This window comes from Empidonax traillii, unplaced genomic scaffold, assembly GCF_003031625.1.
Source record: "Empidonax traillii isolate 1590-97213 ecotype Southwest subspecies unplaced genomic scaffold, ASM303162v1 scaffold2523:size32565, whole genome shotgun sequence".
Taxonomy (NCBI): Eukaryota; Metazoa; Chordata; class Aves; order Passeriformes; family Tyrannidae; genus Empidonax; species Empidonax traillii.
This window is the reverse complement of record NW_020957716.1, coordinates 19,182-29,532: the sequence shown is the minus strand read 5'-3', so window position 1 is coordinate 29,532 and position 10,351 is coordinate 19,182. Positions and strand designations below refer to the sequence as shown.

Here is a 10,351-nt window from a genome sequence, read left to right as displayed (position 1 = left end):
GCAGCGGCCCCGGGCAGTGCGGGCAGCGGGGCTGGGCCGGGCCGGGCTGCGCTCTGCTCCGGAACAGCGGCTGCTGGGACAGCCGTGAGCGGCTGCAGCGCTTGGGATCAGCGGCGGACACGCCGTGAGCGGCTGCAGCGCTTCGCGACTAACGGGGGACACCACCAGGGCAAAAGCAGCGCCGCGTTGTGTCTGCAGAATACGGGGCATGTAATTTTTCTTTGGAAAACCGCTGCTTGCTTGGAGGACAAAACAATAAACTTCCTTTTTCCCGCTTTTTTAGGTTGTCGATTACATGTTTGGAGAAGGACCCGAGCCCAGGAAAGTGGGAGTTGCCCTGAGAGGCTCGTCCGTGTGATTCAGGTACCGGGATCTGTTGGGACTGACTGTGGGATGGAGCACAAATGCTCTTTTCAGGTGCCTGTTTCTTACGCTCCCGGAACTGGTCCTGAATGTTTCTTTTATGATGAACCTGTGACCTGGAGCAGTGATTTCTGCATTTTACATCATGTATTGGACATGGAAAAGATAGATACACTCCTCTACTTAAAATTCCCACAGAATGGCATCGTGGTGCGACACAGCCCTTGGCTGGGGAAGGTGAATCCAATTATGGAATGGTTTGGGTAGGAAGGGACTTTAAAGAACATTTAATTCCTCTTGCTGCCATGGGCAGGGACACCTCCCACCAGCCCAGGTTGCTCCAAACCCTGTCCAACCTGGCCTTGGACACTTCCAGGGCTCCAGGGGCAGCCACAGCTCCTCTGGGCAGCCTGTGCCAGGGCCTCACCATGCCTAGAGCCCCAGTGTAGTGCTGTCTCCTTCCCCGGGGGCTGCTGAGCCACAGGGAATGGGCAGGGTGGCACAGGGATACTGTGGGAATTGTTTCTATGCTGCTTGAAGTCACAGGGGGGACAGAATCGGAGTTCCTGCAGGTTGGGCAGTAGTTGGGTGTTGCTGCCCTTTAACTGTGCTCTGTACTTTCAGTTTCTTTGGTTACTCTGGTTCCTCAAACTCTGTGGCTGATGCTGGCACAGGCTGCCCAGAGAAGCTGTGGCTGCCCCTGGATCCCTGGAAGTGTCCCAGGCCAGGTTGGACGGGGCTTGGAACAACCTGGGCTGGTGGGAGGTGTCCCTGCCCAGGGCAGGGGGTGGGACTGGATGAGCTTTAGGGTCCCATCCCACCCCAACCTTTGATCATTCTGTGCTCTGTCTGGTGTGACAAACCATTCCACGTGCCTGAACCAGTTAAAAAAGTTTCAGTTCCAGTTTCCTCTGACCCCTAGATCCTTGCTGTGCTTCCATCTGCCCAGGATGCTGCTCCAGAGGTGTCTGGGTGAGGCCTTTTCCTTGACCACGTGTTCCTGTTAAATTCCCTTTGGGCTCCTCCTCGTTCCCATTATAATACCCAGGCTTCTTGTCTTGTCCTCTGCTTTAATCCATCCCAAATCTGCTGCTGGGGTGTCTTGGCCAGTCGCAAGGCAGCAGCTCCCCAGTCCAGCCTGCTGGAGTTTGTTCCTGCTTTTTCCAGGATCCCCCTTGCCAGGGGGCACACCCAGGACCCCCTGGAAGTGCCAGGGGGCACCCCCTCGCTGTTCACTGCTGGCTCTGTGCTGCTGAGTGCAGAAGCCATGCCACTGTTGTCCCAAGCTCCCTGTTTTTTTGGAGCAGGCTGCCGCTTTCTCGGGCTGTGGGTTGTTTAGAACTTGCTGGCTGTGTTGCAGCTGACGCAGTCAGGCCTCTGGTTTGTGGCAGGGCCCGGTGTTCCAGCAGTAATCCAGTGTTAGGAGGTGGTGGATGGTGCGGAGGGTTTAGGAAGAAGGCCTAACACAAGGACAGAGGGGCTCGTGCTGTGTGAGGGAGGCTTCATTTCCCCCCGGGGTAATCCCACGGCCCCCAGCAGTGCAGCCCTGGTTGTCTGTTGTTTACTGCACGTTGTGCACTCGGGGACAGTTTGGGAAGGGGGAGAAAATCAAGTCTTGCAGTGGGAAGCGGCGCCTTGGGGATGGGTTGGTGCAGTAACCACTGGGGGTTCCACGCTTGGCCTGGCTGGGGGGGCTGCCCTGGGTGAGCTTTAGGTGATTCTGCTGATAAGGATCTGAACTCATAAGGTTTTTATTAAGTTAATTATTTCCCCCTTGGTACCAGGGAAAAGAAATCACGGTTTTGTTGTCTCTTGTTTGGTTTAGTGTTTATTAAAAGGCTTATGCCAGTGAAGACTTTTAGGCAGCCTAGATCTGGAAAAAAAGGTAGGAGACCTTATAATGTGATATCTGTGGTGGAGTTTTATTTGGCCAGGTGTATCTCTTTGGAAACAAAGGGAATTATGATGGCAGGGGCCAATTCATCACTGAATTTAAAAAAGACTGGATATATAAAGGATGGTCTGTGGTTCAAAACCACTTAAAATTATAATAATTCTAAGTGGTTACTGATTGACTGCAAGGGTGAGGTATTTTTCAGTCTTCATTAGTGCAGCTTTTAACTTCATTTAGGTCAAAAGATGGACTTGCTGATGGTGGAGGTCTTTTCCAACCTAAATGATTCTGTGATTTAAGAGGTGGGGGAGCAAAGCGGGTGTTCTGGCATAAAGCAACCAGGGAGGGAGCTGAGGCCCTAATTTAATTTATTGTTTAGAACTGAAAATGGCAAAGCTAAGGGAGAAACACTCTTAGTTTTACAGGAGCAATGGCCTGTGCCATCAATTGAAGTTTTACTTCTGGCTTACTTCGTTTTTCCTTTTACCTTTTAAGTTAATCTGGGAGATGAAATGAAGGAATTAAAACCGAGCAAGCTCTTTTATCCCTGGCTCAGTGGTGGTGAGGAAAGTGGCTCGTGTTTCCAGGTGTTTCTCGCTGCCCCTGGACTGGAGTGACTGGGATTTCCCATCCCTGCAGCTGTGCCAGGGGAGCACTGGGTGAACTTTGCAGCTGTGTGTTTGTCACCTGCTGCATCTCCCAGTCCAGGTCAGCAGGGAAAAGGGCAGAAATGGAACTCAGAACATCTCCTAATAATTAATATTCCATTTGGCTGAAGAGGCAGCTTTAGAGCTCTCTGCTGTGCTCTGTAAGTGTTGCTGGGCCCCTGCGCGGTACAGTGGCTGGGAAGGGTTTGCCAGGTGCATTTTGGGAAGCACAGCTCTTAATTAGGATATTTCCAACTTCCTACTCCTTGAAAATCCTGGTGTAATGTTTCATTTACCTTATCTAACAGTAGCACTGCTTTATTCTAAGGAAACAGTTTTGGGTGCTGGATTTGCTCCTGTTTGCAGGCTCATGGTAAATCCCACATACAGACATGAACTTCATCCTCCAACAGACAGACTGTAAAAACCCACTCCTACTGCTCAGGCTGTGGGGCAGTACAGTGAAACAAGAGTGTTTGGCTCTCTGGTTACTCAAGTAAAGCATTTTAGCGTTGTGGGCACTGAGTGTGCTGAACTCTCTGCCCCCCTCTCTGTGGTTTGCTGGGGAACAGATCTGACTGTGCAAAACCGTGTTTAAACACAGACTGTTGTCCTTCAGAGCCTGCAGATCTGCTGGGCCCCCGGGCTGAGCGATTCCTGGGGACTGGAAGTGAATATGTAGTGCTGGGTAGCTCAAATGACACCTGGAGCAGGAACCTCCAGTGCCACCGTCACCCTCGTCACTGCCTGACCCGTGAGTTCCTCAGGGCTGGGATTTCTCTCTGTTCTGGGCCCTGAACTGGCACTTGCAGACCTGAGGTGACAGAAATGCAGGTGGTCTGGAACTCTACTGGACTTGAATTTGTTTTATTTTGTCCTGAGGGAACCTGGAGCTTCTTTTTAAAGTAGTGTTGAAAGCTTTGGAAAGTTTTCAAAGAAACCCACAGTTAGTGTTGTTACTTTTTCCATCTTTGCTTAACTTGCATCCAGTAAAACCTTTATCAATTTCTGGCCATGTGGGCACGTGAGGTTGCTGGGCTCATCCTAGGGCTTAGGCCAGGATGTTTTCATGGAATCACAGAATGAGGTTGGCAAAGAGCTCTGAAATCGAGCCCACCCTGTCCCACCCGATGCCCACCCTGTGCCCCAGCCCAGAGCTCTGAGTGCCACGGCCAGGCCTGCCTGGGACACCTCCAGGGCTGGGCACTCCAAACCTCCCTGGGCAGCCCCTGCCAGGGCCTGACCACCCTTTCCAGGGACAAATTCCTCCTGCTGTCCCCCCTGCCCCTCCCCTGGCACAGCTGGAGGCCGTTCCCTCTCCTCCTGTCCCTCATTCCCTGGGAACTGGGGACATCCCCCCTCCTGTCAGGGATTGCAGAGCCAGAAGGTCCTGCAGGAACAAACCCGATGGCATCTCACGCCTTGGACAACCCTACAGCTCCAACAGGAATGGCAAGGCATGGAAAAGGGAAAGCTTTATTTTTTAGTACTCATTTTTTTTCCCTAAACTACTTCATCGCCTGTTCACATTTAATGAGGTTTGCTGTGTCGTTTGGGCAGGTTTGGCAGAATCTTCCAAAACAGCTTTGGATCCACTGTATTTGTGGGGGTAAAAAAAAAAGGAACCTTTGATTTGGGTAGAATTTCACTGCAAAGTTATAATCACTGAGGAGTTATAATTCACTCCCTGGCTCTTGGCCAAGTGGGTTTTTCACTCACACCCTTCTAGGCTGAAGTGAGTTTTGGCTTGTGAAGGTCTCACATTTGAGTCTAGAGCCCGTAAAAACATCCATGAGAGATCTGGTCCTTCAGGACTTGGGGCAGCTGCTGCTGGAAGGTGCATGTTGGTTCCCAGAGATGCTCCTGTACTTGCTGGACACCCAAAAATAACATTTTAAAGTGCTTTTCCTACTTTTGTGCACAGTCGGTTCTAGTTTAGTTACTTATCCCTGCCGTGGTGGGAACAGAGTTGGAAATTGGAAGTTAAACTGGAAAAATTACCAGAAATAGTTTAAAAAGCCTTTAAAAGAAGATGTTGCCAGGCCACTTGAATGTATATAAAAGGTTTCTCTTTTCCCCTCCCAGGGTTAGATGTGTCCCCCTGGAATCACGTGTAGATCAGTTTTTCCCCGTAGGAAGAGGCTTAGGGGAACAAAGAAGTGGTTTTAATCAGTTCTATTAATGTTTGACTGCTGAGAAAAGGGAGATTGGAATATGAACCGTGAGCTTGAAGAGCAAAGAAATGAGTAAGAGCATCCACAGAGGGAGATGAGGGAATGAAAGCAGTCTTTTGGGGGGAGTCTTTGTTCAAATTAGGAAAGAAAAGTAAAAATATTTCATATTTTTACTGAAATCTAAGATGACTAAATGTAAACACTTTTACATATTAAATACATTTAATTTTGCACTTCAACAAAATATTTATTACAGTTCAGGAATTATTTTAAACTATTCAAATGAAATGTGAGTTGAAGCCCAAACCAGATGGAAGAGAGTAACTTCTTCTGCTAGTACTGGTACACCCTGAGTTTTTATTCAAGATCTTCATCCCAATTATATTTTTAAGAGGGAATGAGAGCTTTTCCTTGAGCCATGAGGAATATCTGTTCCTCCGAATCAGAAAAATGGCAGAATGTCTCTGAACTTCCTTCCATGTGTGATCAACCTGTGCCCCCAAGAGTCATTTCTGAGCATAAACAGGTATGAGCACAGTTTTATCCTCCTGCAGCAACAGTTAAATATCATTTCTGCTACTAAAATTCAACATCAAGACTCTGAACAAAAACTCAGATTTAATAATTTGTAAATTAACTTTTTTTTTTTTTTTCTTTTTCTGTTCCCGTTTTCTTTGGCTGATGAGGCTGAGTTTCAGTGCAAACCACTGTCTGGAGATGATTATCAAATCCTAAAGGTCAGAGTCTCCTTTGGAGTGTATCCTAAAGGTGGAAATAAAATAAAATTGACCGTAAGAAAAAAAAAATCTTTGGCCAATTAAGTGACTTAATGAGTAAACTGGAGTCATTTAGAAGCAGTGAGGAAGCCCCTGGAATCGCAGGTGTGAAAGCCAAACAACAAAGCTCCTCGAGGAGCAGGAGGTCCAAAATAGGAGCAGTTGGGCAGGAGTGGAGAGGCTGAGCTGGAGGAGCCAAAGCTGCTCCCTCGGGCCGTTACCTACAGCTGATGAGCTCCAAGAAGAGCGAAACCTGCTAAGAAAGGTCCTGTAGTATTGGCCTGAATCCTGGGAGCACCTGGCTGGGATCTGCAGGAACGTGGTGGGGGGGGCAGGGAGCCTTTAAAGGTAAGGAAAAGGGAGATCCCTGCAACAGAAGAGTGGAATATAAACAAGAAAAGAAAAAAAAATTTTGAACGAGAGAGATCAGAAAAGTTTTCATGCTGCAGTTCCATTTGAGGTGGTGGCTGAGTGTAGGAGTTTCCACATTTAACCGGCGTGGAATTTGTAAATTAGGTTTTCTGTTGACTGTGTCAGAGTTGCTTGTGTTGCTCCTGAGGCAGGGGGAGCAAGGGGAATGGATAAAGGGAAATGGCAGGATTGTGGAGGTTTTCATCAAACACACTCCCCTCTAAGGTGTGACATCTTGGGGTGCTCTAAGCTGAATATTGATCTCCCGGTCGCTGGAAGTGTCCCAGGCCAGGCTGGACGGGGCTTGGAGCACCCTGGGCTGGTGGAAGGTGTCCCTGCCCACGGCAGGGGGTGGAATGGGATGGGATTTAAGGTGCCTTTCCACTCAAACCACTCTGGGATCCGGTGGTTCCCTGATGCTGTATTTGAGGGGGTTTCCCCCCGTGTGCCCATGGAATGTGAGCAGCCACCCCAGGAGCTCTTGGCTGCCACGTTCCAGTCTGTGTGTGTTTCTTGGCACTTTTCTCACCCGTTGTGCCACCAGTGTTTAAAAAACTACACGGCACAACCACCCAAAAAATCCCCCACCAAAACCCCAGACCTGTTCCCCACTCCAAAACATCCAACCCAACCAGTGCAGGACCAGCTGCTGCTTCCCCTCCCTGTGCCATGAGCCCAGCTCTGTAATTTGTATCCTAAACATAGCTGCAGTTACTGTGGGTTTGGTTCATTCCTGTTTGGAACTTGAGAAGGACTTTCCATCGTGCCTCTTCCCAGCGTCATCCCCGAGGGATCCTTCTGTGTCTCCTTGTTCAGGAATTAAAACCAGGTTTGTCAATTATTCTGATAGATTTCATAGGCCATTTCCAAGTATCTGCTAATGACGTGGGATTTGGTCTCTTCTCCCAGGGGACAAGTGACAGGATAAGGGGAAATGGCCTAGGGTTGCCCAGAATGAGGCTCAGGTTGGATATTGGGAACAATTCCATCCTGGAAAGGGCTGTCCAGCCCTGGCAGGGGCTGCCCAGGGAGGTTTGGAGTGCCCAGCCCTGGAGGTGTCCCAGGCAGGCCTGGCCGTGGCACTCAGTGCTCTGGGCTGGGGGACAGGGTGGGGATGGGGCACAGGGGGGATCCACGGGCTGGGAGGGCTTTTCCCACCCAAATGATTCTGGGATGATGGACAAAGCAGGTCCCTCAGTCAGGTTTCGTTTCAAGGGCAGCATGAACAGATCACTCACTCGTTTTCCCTGTGGAGAACACTGGCTCCTCTGGAATTTTAGGAGTGTTATCCTGGTCAGTCTGACCTGTTGAACCCAAATTCTGTGTGACAGGGCTCTGTGAGGTGCCCTTGCACCCTGAATGACCCCTGAGACTCCCACCCTGAGCCCTGCAGGGGCCTCTCTGTGCCAGGATACCCAGAGGAGCTGTGGCTGTCCCTGCATCCCTGGAAGTGTCCCAGGCCAGGTTGGACGGGGCTTGGAGCAGCCTGGGCTGGTGGGAGTGTCCCTGCCCATGGCAGGGGTGGAAGGGGATGATCTTTAAGGTCCCTTCCCAGCCAAACCATTCTGGGATTTGATAACTGTGTGACTGAGGTGTCTGCAGGGAAAGGGAGGGATGAGGGACATGTAAAGCCCAGGGAGAGGGAGATCTCGTGTTATCTTGTTTTTTCCTGGTGTTGGCAGGAGATTCAAGTGTTATTGTCCCTTGTGTGTTGGTAAAATAACCTCTCCTAAAACCAGTTTGAAACATGAAATCACTATTTCACGTGATTTCATCCAGTCCTCCAAGAGGATTTCTGCCCCTTGGAGTCCCTCGCTGTGGAATTTAAAGGGGTGTGGTGGGAATAAAGGGGATTTCAGGGACAGTACCTGGTGGGCTTCCAGGTGACCTGCATAATTTTTATGTGATGGGGAAATAAAGAGAAATACTCCAAAGATTCTGAAGCCTGGGGCAGTGTATGAGGGTACCTGGAGCTCGAACAAGATGAATCTCAGGGACAGAGTCCCGGTGTCCAGGACACTGAACCTCCTGCTCCTGCCTGCAGTGAGGGACAGGTGAGTTCCTGGGGAGAAACCTTGGCTGAGATACTCTCTTTGAATATGTTCATTAACTTAATAAACCGAATTTATTTTGGGAACCTGAAAAGGAGAAGAAACTTTTAACATCTCCTCAACAAATGCCACTGAGATGCTTTCCTTTGGTCCTTGGATCTTAGACACTTAAAAACCATATTTAATGGTTTTTAAGCCACTGGTTTAAACCTAAGTTTTAAGCCATGAGTTGGTGAATCTGGTAACAGGAGAATAATTTAGTAATTAAGTAAATTATAAATTAGATTTTACGCTGATAACTGAATTAACTTGCTTTTTTTTCCACTGGAGTTTACTGAAATTCAGCACCTTTTAGGACTGTATAGTGCCATGAGAGGTGCTGAATTGTCCTCCTGCTCTCTTCCCTTGGGGTACAAATTCCTCTCTGTTGCTGTCACTTCTATAAAGTTTTCCTGAGGAAGGGAGGCCTGTGCCACCAACGTACATGTTTTTATTTCCAACTCAATTATGTTTAAGTCCTTTGCTTCCCTGACAAGTATGATTTGAGCTCAGGCATTACTGGGTTTCAAAGTGAAATGAATTTTTACAAGTTTTCTTTAAAGACAAGAGCCCCCCAACCCCAACATCCCCCCCCAAATCCTGGGAGGTTTTCTGCAGCCTCAGCGAGCCTGTGATCCTGCAGGGAGCAGGGCTGTCCCGGACCTCTGGCAGCCCAGGGAAGGAGTGGGATGCGCTTTCTCCTCCCGAACCCCAAAGGCCCCCAGATCACCTTTTGGGCTGGGCTTGCTCCATGTTTTGCAAACAAACCCCCCTTTGAACACAGAGGAGTTCCACGGGTGGTATTTCTGTGTCTGTATTAATGCTGCCCTGAGTTTCTCAAACTTAGCATGAGCAATTCTGACACAAACAGCGCTTGCCATTTCTGTCTCCAGGATGATTGAGGAGAGTGGGAAGAGGAGGAGGACCATGGCAGAGAAGAGGCAGCTGTTCATGGAAATGAGTAAGTAGGAGCTTTGAAGACATAATGTCGTTTGTTCTTTCGCTGTGACAGTTGGAGCAGATCGTTCACCTCTTGTTCCTCGAGGCATTGCCTCGCCCAGGGAAAGAGATCCAGAGTGCTCCTGGCAGCTGGGCAGGAGGAGGATGCAGAAGGTGGGTCACACACCTGCCAGGGAGGTCATTCACTCCGAGGTTTTGAGAAGCTCCTTCTTTAAGGAACATTCACATTTCTCCTCTATGGCAATATCTGAAGTTTGTGGACAACTATTGAAACGAATGGTGACAACAGACAGAGCACCTTTTGCCTTAAAAAGAATTAAAAATGGCCCTACAGTGCTGGTGTGACTCAGGAGAGAAGCGTGGGCTGGTTTGTGCAGGATGGCTCTCTGGCAGAGAGGCTGTGGTTGTTAAAATCCTGCATGTTTTCATGCCATCCCCTTACCCTCCTGTCCTGGGGCAACACAGGGCTGAAGGACATTTCTGGATTAGGCCAGCATGTCCTTAATTCCCGTTACAAACTGAGGGAGTTCTTTCTTAAAACCACTGTTTTGCTGAAGTATTCCCAGAGCAGCATTTTTATCGTAGAATCATGGAATGTTTTGGGAGGGAAGGGACCTTTAAGCCCAGCCCTTTCCATGAAGAAATTCTTCCTGTTGTCCAGGCTGGTGTGCTGGAGGGAATCTCCTCAGAGCCTTCTGCAATCCAGTAGCACATCCCCGCTGGAATCACTTGGACTGGTGCCTCAGGGTGTCACTTTTATCTCATCACTTCCAAGGGCTGTCCTCACCTTATGATCATTTAGCACAGAGGGCCACCTGCAGGATTTTACCTTTGGCTGAATCGTTAAAAATATTCAGAATTCTGGTTCTCTCCATCCAAGGTGTGTCTGTGCAGCTCTGGCTGTGGCTGTTCATGACCAGCTGAAGTGCTGGTGTGTGGATGTTCCCAACAGCCTTGCTGTGTGAGGCTCTTGAGACATCACTGGGAGAAGCCTGAGGTCACAGAATCAGGGAATATCCTGGCTTGGGAGGGACCC

At 49.2% G+C, this 10,351-nt stretch overlaps 1 long non-coding RNA gene across 1 annotated transcript in view; it reads left to right on the top strand.

Moving 5' to 3' along the window:
• Positions 1-130: 130 nt before the first annotated feature.
• The window catches only part of LOC114072009, an 11,607-nt gene continuing 1,386 nt past the window's right edge, over positions 131-10,351 (top strand). Inside the window, exons 1-2 of the long non-coding RNA XR_003574117.1 lie at positions 131-363; positions 9,249-9,316. This is a non-coding gene — a long non-coding RNA (uncharacterized LOC114072009). The remainder of the gene's footprint in view (positions 364-9,248; positions 9,317-10,351) is intronic.